General features: G+C 40.1%; 1 protein-coding gene across 3 annotated transcripts in view; it reads left to right on the top strand.

The window, feature by feature from the left end:
• Positions 1–18,945, top strand: part of LOC106022329 (leukocyte immunoglobulin-like receptor subfamily A member 5) — a 35,800-nt gene extending 16,855 nt beyond the window's left edge. The window contains exons 7-12 of one of the 3 annotated variants that reach the window (XR_005872529.1): positions 9,206–9,801; positions 9,963–9,998; positions 10,178–10,459; positions 10,600–10,902; positions 15,242–15,417; positions 18,119–18,945. The gene's annotated coding sequence lies outside the window, so the exon portion shown is untranslated. The other 2 variants (XR_005872527.1, XR_005872528.1) reach the window with 2 other exon arrangements.
• The last annotated feature ends 2,855 nt before the right edge of the window (positions 18,946–21,800 follow it).

Genomic DNA, 21,800 nt, shown 5'->3' on the forward strand with positions numbered 1-21,800 from the left:
AATCCATATATGAGTGAGTACATACCATGTTTGTCTTTTTGTGACTGGGTTACCTCACTCAGGATGGTTTCTTCCAGTGCTATCCATTTCCCTGCCAATTTCAAGATTCCATTGTTTTTTCTGCTGAGTAATACTCCATTGTGTAAATGTAGCACATTTTCTCTATCCACTGTTCAGTTGAGGGGCATTTAGGTTGCTTCCAGGTTCTGGCTATTACAAACAATGCTGCTATGAACATAGTGGAGCAGATGCCCTTGTTGTATGAACCTGCCTCATTTGGATAAATGCCTAAGAGTGGAATTGCTGGGTCTAGTGGTAGATTAATTCCCATTTTCCTGAGGAATCTCCATACTGATTTCCAAAGAGGCTGTATGAGTCGGCACTCCCACCAGCAGTGGAGGAGTGTTCCTCTCTCTCCACATCCTCTCCAGCATAAATTGTCTTCGGCGTTTTTCATTCTAGCCATTCTGACAGGAGTAAGATGGTATCTCAGAGTTGTTTTGATTTGCATTTCCCTGATGGCTAAGGATGTTGAGCACTTTCTTAAGTGTCTCTTGGCCATTTTAGCCTCCTCTACTGAGAATTCTCTATTTAGCTCTGTACCCCACCTTTTAATTGGATCCTTTGTTGTTTTGGAGACTTGTTTCTTGAGTTCTTTGTAAATTTTGGAGATTAACCCTTTGTCAGATGTAGGGTTAGTGAATATCTTTTCCCATTCTGTGGCCTGCCTTTTTGTCTTTTTGACTGTGTCCTTTGCCTTACAGAAGCTTTTTAGTTTCAGAAGGTCCCATTTGTTAATTGTCAATCTCAGTGCCTGTGCCACTGGTGTTATGTTTAGGAAGTGGTCTGCTGTACCAACTCATTGAAAAGTATCTCCCACTTTCTCTTCTAAAAGTTTCAGTGTGGCTGGATTTATGTTGAGATCTTTGATCCATTTGGACTTAAGTTTTGTACAAGGTGATAAACCTGCATCTATCTGCAGTCTTCTGCATACCAGTACCCAGTTATGCCAGCACCATTTGTTGAAGATGCTTTCTTTTTTCCACTGTACAGTTTTAGCTTCTTTGTCAAAAATCAAGTGTTCATAGGTGTGTGGGTTAAAATTAGGGCTTTCGATTCGGTTCCATTGGTCTACCTGCCTATTTTTGTGCCAATACCAAGCTGTTTTCAGGACTATAGCTCTATAATAGAGCTTGAAGTCAGGTATGGTGATGCCTCCTGAAGTTCCTTGTGGGGACACCAGACCTTGAGCACAAACCCACTTCCCCTTTGGCCTGGGAGCAGGCAGCTGTGTAATGTTTACTGAAAACTCTTCCCCACAGAAAGAACTTCCCGATCTTATCCTGACTTCAGCAGAGGCTGCAAGCCTCATGTTTTGATCCTGTGTAAGAAGCAGTAATCTCATGGTCTGCATCCATGAAGTCTAATAGTCTCTGAATCACAGAGCTTTGAACCTTCATGGTTGATGCAAAAGGATTACACACGGGACCCACCCAGTTCAGAGATTCCTCAGAAACTATACAGTCAGAACATGTCTCAAAGAACCCAACATGTTGAGGAAAAAGGAAACTCATTGCTTTTGTCTCAAGAAGAAAATGGTATCATCTTAATTTTACCCACTTCTGACAACTCTCAGTAACTCAGAGATTAGCTAGAGAGGGGAACGGGGAACATAGAATGTGAACCAAGAGACAAAGGGGTAGATCGATTTAGCAGAGAATAATGGGTTCCTGGAAATTGCCATGCTCTCCTCATTTTAAAAACTTTTTATTTATTCTTTGTGAGTTTCACATCATGCATCTTGATCCCACTCATCTCCCCATACCTTCATCTTCACACTCTCTGCTTTGCAGCCTCTCCCTCCACCCCAACACAAAATAAAATAAATTCAGGAGAAAAGAAAAAAGAGAGAGATAAAGGAAAGTCTCATTATGGAAGCTGTAGTGTAACACAGTGAATAACAGTCTACACCCTCTGGTTTCTGACACACTATTGATTCTTGACCCTTACTTGGACTCATCTTGGATATCCTCTTGTAGGACTGTGTTGTGTAGATCCTGTAGCTTTGGATCTGCAGAAACAGCCCCTTCACTATTCCAGAAGATCATATACGGTGTGGAGCTTAGGCTGGCCCAACTCATACCAGCTGTCCTCTCCTGCCACAAGTGGGGAGGGGGACTCAGTCCCTTTCCCTCACCACAATATGGCATACAAATGGTGAGGCCAGATCTTCCATGCCCACTCTCAGATCTACTTCCAGCTCCCCTGCCAGTTCTATTGTACTGCCCAGGATAGGTGCAGGGACTGCTTTCTTGAGTGCTGCAGCTGGTGAGGGACTAGCTCAGCTTTCCCACTTGCTGCAGGTGGTAAGGTTGGTGTGGAGAACCAGGCTCTCTGCTTTTTACCCAAAATAGCCAATTCCATGCAAGAGACAAGAGAAGAGGAAGTTGCTATTGCAGAAGTTTCAGTCTCTGTCCTCCCTACATGGTTCTCACAGTGAGTTGCATGGGACAGGGTTGGGCACCACTTGTTTAGTGAAGTGTCATAGGGGGAAAGGTCTGTTTGTCTCCTGTTTTATACACTTTTTGCTCTCAGAAACTGGAAAAATGTATCGATATGAAGCAAGATGGGTTTTATACAACAAAACACTGTTACATATCAAAGTATTAGTGGGCTTTGAAATGTGCTCAGTGAAAAAGTGGAACACTCAGTATCACACACTGGATAAGTACAGCCATATGACACACCCAGGATAAGCAGAACCACAGTCAGCAAGCAGAATCTGAGCAGATTGTGTAATGGAAGAGAATGTGGGATTTGCATGCAGTTCTCTTTGGGATGTTGCAACGCCCAGACGACAGAAGTATAATTTCCTGAATGTAGACTTCCCTGCCTGTCAAGTATTCTCACGTTCTGTAAGTCTTTGTGGTCATCTTCCTTTTCTCATAAGATGCAATGTTTCTTCTCATCTTCCCTTATAGGATTGGGGACACAGATATGGGACACCAGTGAGTCATTTCCATCACATTGTTATCTTGGTTTATTTTTAAAAATTTTTATTATGTATTTAAATTAGAAACATCCTTGCTTCACATGTCAGTCCCAGCTCCCTCTCCCTCCCTTCCATGCTCACTCACATTTACTATTCAAATTCTGGCATAATACAATGTTTACATTTATATATATTTTAAATAATTGCTCATAATTGTGACATTCCTTTGTTCTTTTGTCCTACAATGTCACAGTGACTCTGCATGTGCTAACTTTTTAAAGTAAGTTCCTGACATCTCATTTCTTTATCATATTTTGACATCATTGTTTGTCCATCAACATAAATCTCTGTGTAGGGTAGAGAGAGCTTCAGCTAATTTAACTTTATTGCTGGATATGGTATGTAATCACCTACATATCTAGAGGGAAATGTCTTGCAATCTGATCTGATCTTTGCCCCATTCTAGCTCACTTAACCTTGTTTAACTTTTAAGTTTACTTTGCTTTTACTTTATTGTTCCTGAGCAAGTGCATGAACCTGTGTTTGAAGAATATCTTACAGTCTCATAAAGAGACCTCTGGCTTCTCTATGTATGTTACAACCTCCAAGGTATGAGTAAGACCTTCAAGTAGATAAGGACATCTCCCTAAAAGCAGAAGAGGTAGTTTGTTCAGGACTTTCTGGGGGAAGCTTAGAAGCAGTACTCCTGGGAAAAGGCATAAGAGATTCAGCAGAAAATTTTGATTAATATAATATCCTCCAAAATTACAAATATTAAGAGTCCTCAAAGTATGCATCAGGTAGAAATCAAAACCAAAAGTGGCACAGCAGCCATCATGTGGCTCAGATTTGCTGACTCTTTGCCAAGCAGCTATGATGACTTTATGACTTCTGCTGTTCCCATCAGATATGGCTTTGTAAGCACTTGCATGGTGGCTGGGAAATAAATTTGAGGATTTCTGGAGTTTCTGTTTTTTTATACAAGAAACCTCAATGTTTAACTTAGGGAATCACTTGAAACAAGCGATTTTTGGGTAAAGGAAAAGACCTAAATGTTGGGTCAGAGATCTCTTTTTTAAATATATTTTTTATTTTTAAATTTAAATTTAAATTAGAAACACTGTTGCTTCACATGTCAATTCCAGGTCCCTCCCCATTTCCCTCCCCTCCTCCCATGCCTTCTCACCAACCCCCTCCTAGTATCCTCTCATTTCCCCAGGGAGGGTGAGATCCTCCATGGTGGTGTCCATAGTCTGTCATTTCATCCAGGGCAGGGCCTAGACCCTTCCCCAAGAGTTCAGGGTGAGAATGCATCTTTCAATGTTGGAAGGGTGTCCAAAGTCCATTTGTATACCAGGGATAAATACTGATCTACTACCCAAGGCTCAATAGATTACCTAGGCTTCCTCACTGACACCCACATTCAGGAGGTCTGGATCAGTCCCATGCTGGATTCCCAGGCATCAGTCTGGGATTCAAGAGTTAACTCTTGTCAGGTCAGCTGTTTCTGGGGGTTAAACCAGCCAAGTCTTAATCCCTTTGGTCATCAGTCCTCCCTCTCTGTCACTGGATTTCTTGAGTTCAACTCAGTGCTTAGCCATGGGAGTCTGCCTCTGCTTCCATCAGCCATTGAATGAAGGTTCTGTTTCCCAGACTCTCTGGCCATGGGATTGTAGGCTGGCACTCCCCAGATCTATGTCTAAAATCCATATATGAGATAGTACATGCCATGTTTCTCTTTTTGTGACTGGGTTACCTTGCTCAGGATGGTTTCTTCCAGTGCCATCCATTTGCCTGCAAATTTCAGGATTCCATTGCTTTTTTCTGCCGAATAGTAAGCCATTGTGTAAATGTACCACATTTTCTCTATCCACTCTTTGGTTGAGGGGCATCCAGGTTTCTTCCAAGTTCTGACTATTACAAATAATGCTGCTATGAACATAGTGGAACAGACATCCTTGCTGTATGAATGGGCATCTTTTGGATATATGCCTAAGGGTGGAGTCGCTGGGTCTTGTGGTCGGGGGTCAGAGTTCTCTTACACCACCACATTAAGGCTTTCATGCTCTACTGATGGGGAAGTCCTGTGTATATATCAATAAATCACTGTTGGCCAATAGGGAAGCAAGATAGGTGGGACTAGGAATCGAGGAGTATTCAGGGTAGGAGAAACACAGGGAGTCATCATGTAGCTAGCTGCCTTAGGAGTAAGAAGCCCGGACCCCTTTCTCCAGTAAGAGAAATACTTAGATTCATAATTATGGAGTAAATACTTAAGTCAGAGATAGTCAGTAAGAAATCAAGCAAACGGCCAACAGATTCATAATTAGTACAGCATCTTGTATGTTATTTGGGGACTACAATGTGGCAGAGCCGAGGCAACTGGTAGGGAAAAACCAAAGCAGCTGGCAAGGAACAGGCTTTAGTCAACACTCTACGTCACTGTGGACTTTGAAGATTTTTTCCTACCTCTCTTTTCAGTCCACTATACAGGGGAACATGTTGTCACACCAGTGACTTTTGGTCCTCAACTTTGTATATCTTGTGCTACCACCATCTTTTGTCACATTCTCTTTTATTATAAGCTACCACATTCCCTTTTTTGCATTATGAGTATCAATTTTTTCAGATATTGTTATTACTGTGAACAAGGTTTTGGACTAAATAGCAAGACAACAACATAAAATAGTGATATTCATATTCTGGAATCGAAAAATAACTGAATATAAATGATGCACCAAAATTTTCTATTTTGAAACCGTAGGTATTCATCATAAACTCATTGTGATGTTTTGATAATTTGTAAAATGTTGCTACCTTGTGATTAAAGGAACTATCTGGTGGGATGCTGTTGACGCAGTTTAAAAAATACTATTTTCTTAAACAAGTCATGGTATGTGATAATAGCTTACTGGTATATATAATCCTTTGTATGGGCACCTTCAAATTCAAGCCTATTCCTCTATACCAAGTTCAGCCAGCTCCATGATGGAAGCAACAAGGGTCAGTGATCATAGCAGGCATGGTAACATTTTCCATCCATGACTGGTTCTGTGTGAGAATGTTGGACACCACCAAACTCTGATATATCTTTGATTTCTCACATTATAAGAGATTCATTTAGTCCTCAATTGATTCTTGAAATATTTGAGAACCATGAAGAGTAGAGCTGTGTCTTAGGCATGCTAGTTGTTTTGTTAAGGTCAAGTGTGGACACTCCATTTTGACAATCCATTGTTCTTGTTAATTGTGTGGAAACTGGAGTGTGGACTGGGGCTCTGAAGACACAGAGCACTGGGCCAAATGTCCCAATGGAGATAAAATTGGGACACAGTCAAGAAGGAGATGGTGAACCTGAAGACATAAGATGCTTAGGTCAGCACAGAGGTATGAGGAGCCCATCTAGGCCTTCAATATCCCTTCACGGTTCCTGAGTCTATTGCCATATGTGTAGGGCATTACCTTGATTACATTTGTTAATGGGTAAAGACCCATCTTAATTGTGGGTGGGACTAATTTTGGAACAATGGGCACCAGGTGTTTATAAAATTGAGAAAGTTAACTGAGCACCAGTATGTATTCATTCATCCTTCTCTGCTTATTATATGTGGCTATAATGCTTCTGGATGCCTCGAGTTTCTGATGCCTTGATTTCTCTTCTGTGATCAACTGTACTCAGGAGCTGTGAGCTATGAAAGACCTTTCTTCTTTAATTTGGTTACACACCTAGATTATTTTATCATAGTAACAGGAAGAGATAGGCATCATGAACAATGTGTGAATCTGGAAAATTCAGGGTTATGCAAGTCTTATACATGTAACCACACTTGTCATAAGTTCATTAATACAATGCAACATTGTATCCAGGAGATGGTGTTTCATAGCACTACTGTTCATCCCTCACCTTTATTCATCCATGTTCTGATAACCATGGAGAAATAGATATAGATGCTATGAGTAGCAACAAGCACTCAGTAGTCACCTATTCACTACACTTTGACCAGTTATGCACACATATTAATTTTCAATTATCTATTAACAATTGCGGACAGTAAAGCCCGGCCTATACTGAGAATAGTACTAATCTGCTCATAAAAATTTATCTGTAAGGCAGTTTGACTCCATGGGAATTCAGCAAAAGAAGACTAGTAGATTCCTCTGTAGGTGCTATAGCATCTGCTGCAGTGGATTTTCGACTGAGTGAACAGTGGGTAGATGCTCACCTGTTGAACATACCACACATGCCATAAGAAAGCAGTTAGATATTTCTTTTATAGTCGTGCCACTATTGCACAAGAAGGCAGATGGAAAATTTCAGGACATATTAACACTTTCATCTATATAGCATGAAGAGATGCTTGTTCACAGCTCTCCTAGAATAACTTCATACAATTGGCTTCCATGCTAATGTTCACATGCTGAAGTATGGGCTTCAAGTGGTGTGTGTGTGTGTGTGTGTGTGTGTGTGTGTGTGTGTGTGTGTGTGTATGATGGAGAGATCTTTAAGGTCATACCTAAAGAATACCAAATACATGTGAGTATTACCCTTCTAAGTTACTACTGTATCTCCCTAACACCCTGATAAATTCTTATTAGAGTATATTAGTACACCATTCAATGCCTGGAAATCCTGCCTATCTCTCCCAGCTAACTATCATGGTGTTATTTTTCTTAGATCTTGAACCTGCGGTTTCCTCTTTCTGGTAGATTCTTTCTGGTAACTATGTCTCTTCTTCCCAGAGTTCTCTCTCTTAGCAGATGTCCCACCTGTACCTCCTGCTTAGCTATCAGCCATTCAGATTTTTCTTACATTGATCACAGCAAAAACACCTTTACAAATATCCTACAACAAAACTGATAATTGTGCATGAGACAATATACATGCAAATAAAATTATGAAATAATCTATTTTAGTGTCACTGTAGGAACCAGACTGTAAGATGAGTTATCATAGTACCCATCTGCAGATATAGCAAGGTCATGCACAGCTACCAACACTGTCTTAGAGCCCTGAACATGCCTCACCCACCATGGAGGAGGAAGTCTGACTACAATGATCCTTTACAAGGGTAGGTCCAAGGACTGAACAATTTAAGCCTCCTTTCTTGAACAAAGAACCTTCTGCGTTTTGGGAACTGCAGTTTTCAGTTCTGTTCGGAGTCCCATGATTTTGATGACCTTTACAGTTTAGAACTAATGTATAACCAAAGGGGCCCCTTAACCATAAAATTTACATGAAGAAAATTCTCTTGTATACAAACTGCATTGCAAAACTATCTCATGGTTAAGCAAGGCTTGAATGTCTAAGTCTCAAGCACTCCTGAACCCATACGTATTGTGAAAATGACGCTGTTATTAGATGATCAACATATTGCTGAACCTCATAGTCTGAATGCTAACAACATTAAAGTGGGAATGGGCATTTGTCAATGAACTGGCATTAAATAAAAGTCAGCCTTGATAAAACCAGGATTCTGAACAATGGAATAGGAACACTAAAGAAGTAAGCATTTTCAGAGGCTTGTTCCTGTGAAAATCATGTATGTTGGCTATTATTTAGCTGAATAGAATATAATCCAGTGCCATGAGAATACTGTGTTTCCCTGAAAATCCCTTCTGTGTGCATCCAGAAGAACTGAAGGAACTAGTGTGCAGTTGTCCCTTCTGTTCTGTTTCCTGCAGCAGCATCAACCTTTGTCTTCCTTTGTTGTGGATCTCTGTTCTACAGGCTTGTCATGACTCTTGTCAATTGAAGTCCCTGTATCTGTGCTTACACAGAGGTGACATCCAGAAGATTGATTTAATCAGTATTCTTTCATCATTTTTAGCAAGTTCAATTAAAATTTCCAGGGATATAACCACTGAAAAATTTCTGATATTGCTGTGAATTGTGGAACACAGTGTTCTCATACTTTGGGAGGTAGTACTGGTTGGTGAATCTTTTCTGGTCTACATAATGAGTTCCAGGACAGCCAGAGCTACATAGTAAAGCACTATCTCAACAAAGAAAGAAAGAAACAAACAAACAAAACAATCTAAAATAAGCACCCAAAACAAAAAGATTGAACACATGCTTCTAGGGAAACTTAATATAATGCTTTGGTTCACCACATAGATGTGTATAGGATCTTGTCTTTGTTTCTGTCTCTGGTGTCACTGGGGTGAGTAAGCATGAAAAGTCATGATATATCCCCAAAATATATTCTCCTGCAGGGGAAGGTATAAAACTTGCCATGTGTGTGGTCGGACAGTGTGAAGGACAACCAAGAAGAAAAAATGAGAGAAAATGACGAAATAGCTCTGAGCCTCCTCAGTTCAAGGTGCTGGCTCAGGAAGATATCACATTTATTTTGTAATACGTCCTGGTCCATAGTGACTGACAGGATTCAGCTAGATGTAGAGGCTAACAGTGAAAATGCAAGAAGAAACACCACTATTAGACTTGGGGTCATGATTCCAGAACAAGAAAGCTGAGGGAGAAGGAAGAGGAGACTAAGACCTGCATGAGGCTCAGGAGGTTCTGTCTCAGAAACAAAAAGAAAAACGAGAGCAGCACCAAGAGACAGAAGTCACATATTTTACAGCCCATCCCATCACACACTGGGGAAAGAAGAGTCAGGTGCCTGGGAAAAAAGAGTTCCTCTTTCTCAGGGGCTGTTATATTACACCCTCAAGACACCAAGGAGACACCACCCTGGAAAGAACAGACACTTTGTGTCCATCCATTTGGCAAGGACAACAACTCTCTGTATACTTATAGCAAATGGAAGACACCATGACTGCCCCTCTCACATCCCTGCTGTATCTTGGTGAGATGTCAAGATGGGAAGAGGGAATTCTAGTTGAAGAGGGAGACCACCTCATAGTCATGCCGAGGAACACCAGGATGTCACAGCAGCTCAAATATAATCTGGAATTAGAGGGCCTGCTCATGCTTCAGTGCAAACACTCACAGGTAACTCTCTTGCAGGATTGAGTCTTGGCCTCAGGAACTCAGTGCTGGCAGGTGAGTGTCTTGGCAGCTGCCCTAGTTTGAACATTTTTGTTTGGATTACAGGTCACTCCTGAACAGAATATGTGGAGAACAGTAGGTGTTGGGTGATGCTGTGAATGACTGGTCCTGGGTCTGAGAGTCTGTATATGAGAGGTGTAATGTGAACCCAGCTGCTGTCAATTTTCTTGCAGGGGACCTCTCTAAACCTACACTCAGGGTAGTGCCAAGAAATGTGGTAACCACTGGGGACCAGGTGACATTCTTCTGTGAAGGGCCCTTACAGGCCAAGGAATATATTCTCTATAAAGAAGGAAGGTCAGATTACCTGATAACAACCCTTCCAGAAACTAGGAACAAGGCCAAGTTCCCTATCTCATCGGTTGGATGGAATGATGCAGGCAGATACTGGTGTAACTATAAAGTCACCAATGACAGATCAGCAAAAAGTGACCTCCTGGAGCTGGTGGTGACAGGTGAGAGGACCCTTCCCCAATCCTGTGTTCTGTCTTGAGGACAGAATATTCTCATTTGGGTCCCCCTTTCTCAAATCTTATAAGATGGGAACAACGCTTCATAAATGAGGTCTCTTAATAGGCTTCCTCTTCTATCCTAGGAGTTTACCCCAGCAAACTGAAACTGTCAGCCCTTCCCAGCACTGTGGTGAAATCAGGAGCAAATGTGTCCCTTCAATGTGTGTCACGACAGGCATATACCTGGTTAATTCTAATGAAGGAAGATGAGAAGTTCTCCAGGCCTTTGGCCACACAGAATATATACCCTGATCTCTTTGGTGCCCAGTTCACAGTAGGTCCTATGACTCCCAACCAGAGGTGGAGTTTCACATGCTATGGCTATTATTGGACCAGCTCCCAGCTGTGGTCAGTGCCCAGTAACCACCTAGAGCTCCTAGTCCCAGGTAAGAAACTGCAGTACCTTCATTTGAGCATCATTGTAATGGACAAAGGATCCCAGCAAAAGACCTGACATGCTGTGGGAGACAGAGAGTCAGGGCCACTGAACTGTGCCACAGAATGTGTGAGGCAGCCTGACTTGAGGTTCCAAAACCATGGGTTGATATTAAAACTGAAGTCTAAGATGGAAGAAAAAGTGTGGTCATTACATGTCCTGTGTCCTGGTATTGCAAATCAGCTTATGTGTCCCACCAATGATGGATTTATCTCTGTGTGATTCTGCTAACTGATTCACCTCCTTTCTTTCTACTTACTTGCCAGGGCCCTTCACAATCCCATAATATGGACTGATCTAGGCTCTGTGGTCACACCAGAGAGTTCTGTTGCCACAGGGTGCGAAGGGAACTGAGAAATACAAACGTATGTGCTACACTAAGAGGGAAGCCTAGAACCCTGGGAAAGATACACCCAAGAGAATCACAATGAAGCAAAACTCACTATCTCTTCTGTGGAAAACACTGCAGGCAGGGTGCTGTCTCTGTTACTCTTACAACTTTGCTGGTGTGGTTAGAATGCAGGGATTACCTTGAGCTGGTGGTGACAGTGAGTCAATACTTAGGAGTCACAGGGATGCCCAGATGTGACTGAAGAAAACTCTGCTTTAAACATATCCCCACTCATTAGTCAAGTCTGGGGGACAACCAAGACTGTGTGAATCCATTTAATAGGTCATATGCATCACTCCTAGGTGTCTACAACAAACCTACCCTGTTGGCACTGCCAAACCCTGCTGTAATTTTAGGAGAATCTGTGACCCTCTCATAGTATCTAAAAATCTGAGCTACAAGTTGTTTTTAAATTGAGTTCAAGTCATTCTCCAGCTCTATGGGCTCATAGTATGTGTATCCTGGGATGTCTCAAGATAGATTCCAAGTGGTTTCAACACACTCAGTGAGAGACAGAGTTTTAGATGCCATGGCTATCCCTCAAATAATCCTCTAGTGTTGTCAGAAGGAAGTAGCATCCTAGAACTTCTAGTCTCAGGTCCTCACCTCTCTACTGAATGACACTGAGACTGAAACAGTTTTCCCCAGGAGACCCTGTATTGTGATGAGTACAGGGAAGGACAGGACCATTGTCCTACTGATACAGATGCAGACTGTGGGGGTTCAGATACAGAAACCAATGAGGAGTGTTGTCTAAATGGAACTTGGAGGGTCAGAAGGGAGACTGATCTTCAGATAGCTCTGTGTGTTCTTCTGTTATTCAAGACTGAGCTTCACATTCACTGTAAAACTCTTTAAAGATCCACATCTTTGTCACTTACTTCTTTTCAGGTACCCTCCAGAAACCCACCATCTAAGCTGAGCTATGCTCTTTGATCATGTTAGAAACCCCATGGCAATCTTGTGTGAGGCAACTATGAAAACTCATATATTTTTCCTATATAAAGAAGGAAGCCCAGCACCCTGAGGCAGAGTAAATGCACCAGTGCCTAATCCCAAAGCCAAGTTTATCATCCCATCCATGGGAGTGTATAATGCAGGGCGATATCACTGTTACTGTTATAACTCTGATGGGTGGCCTGGGCAACGTGACTTCCTATAGCTAGTGGTGACAGGTGAGAGGACAATGAGGGCCACAGTCTTTGCTTTTTCCTGGCAGGGAAATGACCCACATGAAGCAATAAGGAAAACTCAGATTAGGCTGGCATAGTAGTTGCAGGTTCATTCTTCTTGAAAGTCTGACTCTAGGCAGCTTATTGTGTAAACGCAGTACAATTTTTGAAAAAAAATATTACTGATCTAACAAAACCTCCAGTGAACAACTAGGTATAATTATATCAAAACTCAACTCAAAGTACATGTGAATATGAAGATGATTCTATGGCTTAAGTACATTCAATCAGGTGTGATCTTTGAGATAGTAAGGATGTCAGCAGGCTATTAAGTATATGTGACATCTCCCCTAAGGATGGGCTTTATTAATTAAAAGCTAATGATGAAGTCTATGGAGTGAGAGTCTGGGATAAACATTCTGGGGGACTTAGGTGAGGTTTGGATCTATACTTAGAAAGATCACCTGGTTATTAACAACATTCACTACTAGCTTTCTTGTAAGAAAATAGATATTCATTTCTTCCATTTGACAGACACCCTGCATGAGTAACATTCTTGAATTTTTTCATGTAACTTTTAAAATTAATTTTATTTAAATTAAAAACAATTTTATTTTACATACCAATCCCAGTTCCCTCTCCCTCCTGTGCTCCCATTCCCCCAACCAAATCCCTCATCCCACACCCATCCATTCCTCAGGTAGGGTAAGACCTGCAATGGGGGATTATCAAAGTCTGCCACATCATTTGGGGTAGGACCTAGGACCTCTCCCAATGGCTGAGAGTGTATCCCTCCACAGGGAATGAACCCCCAAGGTCCATTTGTGCAAAAGGGATAAACACCGGTTCCACAGCCAGAGGCTCCACAGACTGCTCAGGCACCCAAACTGACACATCCACATTCCTATGCTGTTTCCCCTGCTGTCAGACTGGGATCTGTGTGCTACCACTTGGTCAAATCAACTGTTTTTGTGGGTTTCTCCAGCCCGGTCTTAATGTCTTTGCTGCTATGGATGTAATTTATCAGATGTTCTTGTGGCATAAATGTGAATCATTTGGATATATGCCTAACAATGGAATTGCTGGATCTTGAGATAGACTTGCTCCCATTTTCCAGAGAAACTGCCATACTGATTTCCAAACTGGTTGTAATGGAGCCGTGCTCCCATTTCTCCAGATTCCTCTCCAGCATAAACTGTCATTAGTGTTTTTGATTTTAGTCATTCTGACAGGTGTAAATTGTATCTTATAGTTGTTTTGATTTGCATTTCCCTGATGGCTAAGGATGTTGAGAAATTTTTTGAGTGCCCTTTGGCCATTTGAGATTCCTCTGTTGAGAATTTTCTATTTAGTTTTGTACTCACTTTTTAATTGTATTATTTGGTGTTTTGGTAACTAGTTTCTTGAGTTCTTTGTATATTTCAGAAATCAGCTTTCTGTCAGTTGTGGTGCTGGTGAAGATCTTTTCCCATTCTGTGGGCTTTCATTTTCCTCTTGTTGACTGTGATCTTTGTGTTACAAAATCTCCTCAGTTTCAGGACATTCCATATATTAATTGTTGATATGAGTGTCTGTGCTACTGGTGCCATCTTCAGGAAGTGGTCTCCTATGCCAATTCATTCAAGGGTACTTCTTCTTTCTCTTTTAAGAGGTTCAGTGTGGCAGTATTTATGTTGAGGTCTTTGTATATACTAATATATATGGGTCTATCTGCAGTCTTCTACATGTAAGCATCCAATTATGCCAGCACTATTTGTTGATGATGTTTTCTTTTTTCCATTGTATAATTTTATGTTATTTGTCAAAAATCAGATGTTTATAGGTGTGTGGGTTAATATCAGGGTCTTCAATTCTATTCCATTGGTCTACCTGTCTGTTTTTGCTCCAATACTAAGCTGTTTTCATTACAATTGCTCTATAGTAGAGCTTGAAATCTGGAATGTTGTCCAGAACTTCCTTTATTGTACAGGGTTGTTTTGGTTATCTTCACAATATCCACAAACAACATAAAATATCTGGGGTAACTCTAACAAAACAAGCGAAAGACCTGTATGACAATAACTTTAAGTCTTTAAAGAAAGAAATTGAAGAAGATATCTTAAATGGTAAGATCTCCCATAGTAAAATCAACATAGTAAAAATGGCAATCTTACTAAAACAAATAGAAAGATTCATGCAATCCTCATCAAAATCGCAGAAAAATTCTTTACAGACCTTGAAAGAACAAGTCCCAACTTTATATGGAAAAAGAAAAAACCACAGGATAGCCAAAATGACTCTTCTTTGTCATTTTTGAGTACAGGTATATTGTGTATTCCATATTTTACCACAGGAAATACATCTCCCAAATATTTGCAAGCACAGTCTAAGAACTGGAGACAAAATATTATTTAAAAGGCTACATCCTCTTCTTCTAGGTGTCCACTATGGTAAATCTCCTCTGCCAGGTCTTGCCAAGTCCTGTGATGACCTCAGGTGTGAATGTGACCCTCCAATGTGTCTTATCCTAAGATTATGATTGGGGAAGATCAGAATTTCTTCACAAGGCTCAATAGACACACAGTAGACAGTCCCAAGCTTTGTTTCCTGAGATTTCTATAGCATTCAACAACAGTAGGCTTTTTAGACATTATTGATATTGCAAAAGTAGCCCACATATCTGGACAGAGAATAGTAACCCTGTGGAGATAGTTATCTCAGGTGATGAAGTCTCATTCTTTCAACAGTGTTTTGACATGAGAATGCTTCATCACTATTTTTGCTGCCCCAAGTGAAGATGGAACTGATCTACCCAACAAATATTGGGAAAGGAGGGTCTAAGATATTTATTTAGAGAGAAAAATCAGTTACATGAGAAGCCAGATCACCACTCTATGGCCTCTGAGCCTTGGCTAGGATCCAAGTGAGTGCTTTTCCTTTCTCTCCCCTTATATCTCTTTCCTTTCCCACATCGCATTGTCCATGCCCCAAATTGGGGTGGTCAGTACCTCAGGTATGTGAGATCTCCCCTACAATTACCCTTTTAGTCTAAATAAAAGATTTAGACTTGGTATAAAACTCAAACATATACAGCATATATACATAGAAGATGATAAGCAAATTATAATTTACTTAAATCCTATTCTAAGTATATCTATCCCATCTAAAACCCAAACTTATCTGAAAGAGATGCCCAAGTCTGAACACCTCTTTCCAATCCGAACCCTAAATAACTGAAAACAGACCCTATCAGGTGTAAAATACCTTGTAATATCAATAGCAAGGAAAGGAGGCATAGTATTTTCAAAATTACTTCCTGCTGAAATGGGATGATGACAACCTCATGGAATTCTGTAGGAGGAAAATGTTAATGTAATGAAAGTCTCATTTGCATTTAGTCTTTCTTGGTAGGAGATGCTTGACTGAAGTTCTAATGTTAATTTAAGTTCTTGTCTGAGGCTCTGGCCAGATTGTAGAAGGTGCAACATATCAGTTCGTTGGTCCAGAGTTACATAGAATGATGTAGTCCCAAATCAGTTCCAGGATACTGTTAGGTAGAGTCAATGATGTGGGGCCCCATTTTCTTTCCAAAGATTTTGAAGATTGATGTTAGGAAATTCCTTGTTCTCTGTGGAAAACTCAAGTGTTAATGTCAGCAGAGAAATTTTTAACTTTTATATGTATGCATACCAGGAAAGGCAACAATAAGGAAGATGGTAAATGTGAGGGGAAATTAGACTTTCAGAGAAGAACCGAGTATAAATAGATGACAGTCCCTAGATTTTGTTTTCTTCAGTCTTACATCAAGAGGATATTGATATTATACAGAAACTCTGAATTTTATTTTTAACATGTTTGGATTTAGAGGAGGAGAGCCAAATCCAACTCTAAAGCCAACTTTGGTTTAAGTGAATTGGGACCAAAAGAGAATTAGAAAGTAAAGAGAAATACATATTTTAAGTGCAAGGTTAAGAGAATTAGACATTGATACCAAACATTAGATTCTTTTTTGTTGAATGGTCCTTTGGGTAGCCATCCTCTCTTCTTTAGGTATCTACATTTAGTATTTTCTTGATATTTGGAGATGGGTTTTCCTATGAAGACATAAACAAAACACTTCTCTTTCCCTTTATGAGGTCTCTTTACACATAGTAGAATATGACTTTGTGGATGAGCTGTCATCTTTCCTCTTCATGGGGTTTCTCATGTGTACATAATATCTCTCCTACACCCAAGGATGGTTCAAGTCATGATGGCTGAAGGGAGCCCTATGATTCAGAATATGAAGGACCATGATGCTGTCAGAACAATAGAGTAGGGAGATTTGTCTTAGACTTTCTATTGTTGAAATGATATACTCTGACAAAAAGCATGTTGTAGAGGAAAAATTTAATTTGACTTATACATTCACAGCATGATTCATCCTAAAAGAAAGTCATGATGGGAACTCAGACATGAACCTGGAGGCAGGAATTGATGCATGATTTCTGGATGCATGCTGCTTGCTGGTTTCTCTTCATGATTTGTTCATCTTGTTTTCATGTAGAACCCAAAACCACCATCCTGGGGATGATACCACCTACAATGGGCTAGGCTCTCCCTTCAACCCATGGAGTCTCAAGACAGAGGTCTAGACTAGAACTCTGTTGCAGGATTGGATCAGGGATTCAATCTAAAATCAGGATAGATGGATTCTGTCTTGAGAGGGTAACATGCAAAAGCCCCATGCATTTGTGATTCTCAATTTCTACAAGTATTAATCAGAAAGCTCTGACCTAGATGTTAAGTTCCCTTTAGTTCTGATCTTGTTTGTGTTTTTCTCATATAGAGAATGTTTCTAGAAACTATTTCTGCAATTGCCCTGCTCTTTCTCACACTGTGATGGTGACAGTGTGTAGGGGTATAAAACAGGGCCAGGACAATAAATTCAGGCTCCTTCCTTGCAGTTCATAAAGTTTAGGTTCAGAATAGGCAATCAAGGCTAAAGGTTGGACTTCTTGGGTTAAATTTCTGCAATGTAGGTTCCTTGCTGCATTGCCAACAGGTAGAATGCCTAGGAGTGATGGGAGTCAGTCTCACATTTCATGACTTTGGGGTAAGAGGTAGTGAATACAAACACTCAGGATGGGCCTCACACATAATTCCACATTCATGAATTAACTTCCATGTTCCCATACCCAGACTGAGCAGGAAGCATAGTATGGCTTCCTTAGATTATAATTGGAAATGGGAGGTGATTTTCTTCATCAATCTTTAATTCTCAGTGTGAATTTCATGCTCAAGTATGAACTTAAACAAGTTGATGTGTTTGAAGAATCCAATAAGAAGATCAAAAGGAATCATGGTACAACAGGAAAATGGCTTATACTGTACCCTATCAAGTTATGTGATTAGTCTAACATGAAAGCATATGAAACAAAATTTGCAGGAAACATGAATGTAGACCTCAGTTTAGACACTCTCCTCTCACAAAAACTTCATTAATTGTGTACCTGCTCTTAGGATCTGCTGAGCACATCACTGCATTACAAAACATGTTCAAACAAAGGCATGGGACTAAGAAGCATTCTCACTGATACAGCAGCTCATTTGACTTTGTTCTTCCCTCCCTTCTTTGTCCACAGCCCCAGCACCAGAGACCCAGAGTGATCATACAGTGGAGAATCTCCTGAGAATGGGGATGGCCAGCTTGGTACTTATAATTCTTGGAATACTGGTGTTTGAGTCTTGTCATGGCTCTAGACATGTTCAACACGCAAATGGAATGGGGATGGGAGATACAGTAATGCATCCTATGTAGTCTCATGGAATGGACAATAAATATGAGGATTCTGGGTGGTTTCATAAGAAAATTCAGTGCCCATCTTGGAGAAGTATTGTAGAAACATACTAGGAATCAGTATGAATTGAGTGCAAGGGAAAGGTCTGCCTGTTGGGCTGGAGAACTCTTCACACAGCCACTGACGTTATTCCCTTGCATCTTGCTGTGGGCATTTGCTGAGGAGTTCTTCCTTTCTCCTTATGTAATGATGTGGGGGAACATCCTGTACCATCAAGTAGGGTTGAACCCTCATTATTGTATATGTTCTGCTCTTTATTATTTTCATATAGCATTTTCCATTATTTTAAATTACTATGTTCCCACCTACATTATGAATTTCCATTTCTCTTTTACTGAATACAAACTGCTTGGCTCAGTTACAATAAACATCAGCTGAAATAAGACTCAAGAATTTAAACAAGTAACTTAATACAAATAATGCTCTGAACCTCTTCTCAGAAGCTAAAGGGGCCTGTAGTTTTCACCATATGTCAATTTTGTGATTTATCTTAATAAGGAAATGATTGTCACAGGAAAAAAATCAGTGTTCGAAGAATTTCACTGGTAGGGCACTCTTAAAACAGCTTTGGAATCATTACTTTAAAAAGTAAAATCATTATGTGAAGTATATTCTAATTATTGTTATCATTTTAAAAACATCAATATATTATGGGAAGTTGTGGGAGTGAAGGGTAGATGTGTCTGCAAATGACATGATATGCCTGTGGAAGTCAGAGTAGTCAAATCTCTTTCTGCTTGGTGAGATGTCTGAATCAATTCTAGGTCACCAGCCTCAGCAGTAACCTCTTTTATCTACAAAGATGTCTTTTGTCTAAATGTTCTTAAAGCCGATATAATATCACTTGTATGATGTTCAGAAATGATATATAAAGCTAGCAATAGATGCAGTGGTACTGAACTGGATCTCTGTGGCCACAGAAAGTACTTCAGGCACCCACTGATATGCATTTTTGAGATGGACCTTAGACTTCCACATTGAGAAAAAAAATCCACCTCTGGATTTATGTCCTCAAAGCACTGCCTATCCAAAATCATCAAACAGATGTCAGTAGTACATGGGGCTTGGTAAAAACATCAAATTTATACACATATGCAGAGAAGATGGATCAACTCACTAACCTCATTCAAGACATTATTCCAAGTACATTCAAGCCACAGAAGCTTTAACTTCCACCATCAAACCAGATTTCAAGAATGCCACCCAATATCATTATACATGGACAATTTCTGTGGAGATCATTATGTCTGCTCTTCATAGTCTTTGTGCTCACAATTAACTCAGAAGAGAACATACATGCAACATATAAAATGATGAATTTTATTATGACATTTTCAAGAATGAAGGTGGTGTATTATGACAATAATAATTATAGATATTGTCACCACGCTAAATAGACAGTATTCATTTCCTTCAAGTCTTTCCTTGTTTTTTGTATTTTTTGATGGCAGCCATTGTGATAGGGAAAAGATGTATCTTTTAATGTGACCCTTAATGCTTATTCCCTATTTATTGCTGGTCGTCTCACAACAGTGGCCAGCTCATGTATCATTTTTCTTAAAATGTTCCACCAATTTCAAGAAGAAATCCCATAACATATTCATTTTGCCATGGACACACTGAGAAATGGGGCTCCAGTATCCTTCATGAATTTTGCTTCTCAGAACATCTAACACTCTGCTCTGCTGAGAAACTAGATTTAAACACATGTGTCCCAGTCCTCAGGTTTCAAAACTTCCCTTTTCCTTCCCAGCATCACCCCCGAACTCAGTTTATTTCCATTTCTACTGAGTCTGTAAAATATATTTAGATTATTATTCAAAGTAATAGGTTTCATTGTGGCATCTTCATGCACATGTATCATTATACTTAGTCAGTACACTTACTATGCTATCACTTTGAGATGGATTGCTCCCCTTCTTCCTTCAGTGGCTCACTTTACATTATCCCATCAAATATATTTTGTTACCTTCTCAATTTCTTGCTTTCCTTCTTAGTTACATGACCTATAGATATTAAAATATAGAAATATATACACATATATGCAATTTTAAATTATTTTATTGTTTTAATATTTATTTAAATTAGGAAAATATTATTTTATATATTTATCCTAGTTCTCTCTACCTCCCATCCTCCCACACCCACCACCAACCCCCATTTCATCCCTCTTCTACATAGAAAGGGTGAGGCCTTCAATGAGGAATCATCAAATGCTGTGACATCATTTGGGGCAGGGGCTAGGCAGTCCACTGTGTTTCTAGGTTGAGAGACCATCGCTCTATGGGAGAATGGGCTCCCAATGTCCATTCATGCACTAGAGATAAATACTGTTTCACTGCCAGAGGCCCCATAGACTGCCCAGGCCTCCTAAATGACACCCACATTCAGGGGGCCTGGCTCTGTCCCATGCTGTTTTCTGAGCTGTCAGTCTGGGGTCCATAAGCTCCCCCTCTTCAGGTTAGCTGTTTCTGCGGGTTTCTCCAGCCTGGTCTTTAGTCCTTTGCTCATCACTCCTCCCTCTCTACAACTGGATTCCAGAAATTTGGCTCAGTGCTGAGCTGTGGATCTCTGTTTCTGCTTTCATCAGCTATTGGATGAAGACTCAAAGATGGCATATAAGGTAGTCATCAATCTCATTATAGGGGAAAGTCATTAAGGATAGACTCTTCACTATTACTTGGAATCTTATTGGAGTCATCCTTGTATATCTCTAGACATTTCTCTAGTGCCAGATTTCTCTTTAAACCTATAATGGCCCCCTCTATTAAGGTATCTCTTTTTTTTGCTCTTCTCTATCCTTTTTCTGACTCAACCTTCCTGGTCCCTCATGTCTTCCTCCTCTCCTCTTCTCCTTCTCCTAACTCCCTCTCCCATCCCCAATACTCCCAATTTTCTCAGGTCATCTTGTCTTTTTCCCTTTCTCTGGGAGAGCATGTATGTCTCTCTTACATACGTGTTTCATAGATTTTTTTGGCGGTATGGGTTGTAGGCTGGTAATCCTTTGATCTATGTCTAATATCCATATATGAATGAGTACATACAATGTTTATCTATTTGTGACTGGGTTACCTCACTTAGGATGGTTTCTTCTAGTTCCATCCATTTGCCTTTGGATTTCAAGATTCCATTGTTGTTTTTCATTGTGTAATGAATCAACTCATATATGCAATTTTAAATTTAGACTGTGGATATGTGTGCCATTTTATTTTTGATGCTGGCATACTTCCTTTAACATAATGATTTCAATTACATCAATTGTCCTTAACATCTGTGCATTTTCTAGTCATTTTACTTACCTATTTAGTAGTTCTTCGAGAATTTCCCACAATGAGTTTCAATCATATCTATGCCTTGCTCAACTCCTCCCATTCCCTCCCAATCTAGTCAACTTCAAATCCACTCCCCATTATTGACCTTTCAAGGACAATGTGTGATTCTTATATATTCCTCAATGTGTGGTCTT

The sequence above is a fragment of the Mesocricetus auratus genome, unplaced genomic scaffold, assembly GCF_017639785.1.
Source record: "Mesocricetus auratus isolate SY011 unplaced genomic scaffold, BCM_Maur_2.0 Super-Scaffold_100037, whole genome shotgun sequence".
NCBI classification, from domain to species: domain Eukaryota; kingdom Metazoa; phylum Chordata; class Mammalia; order Rodentia; family Cricetidae; genus Mesocricetus; species Mesocricetus auratus.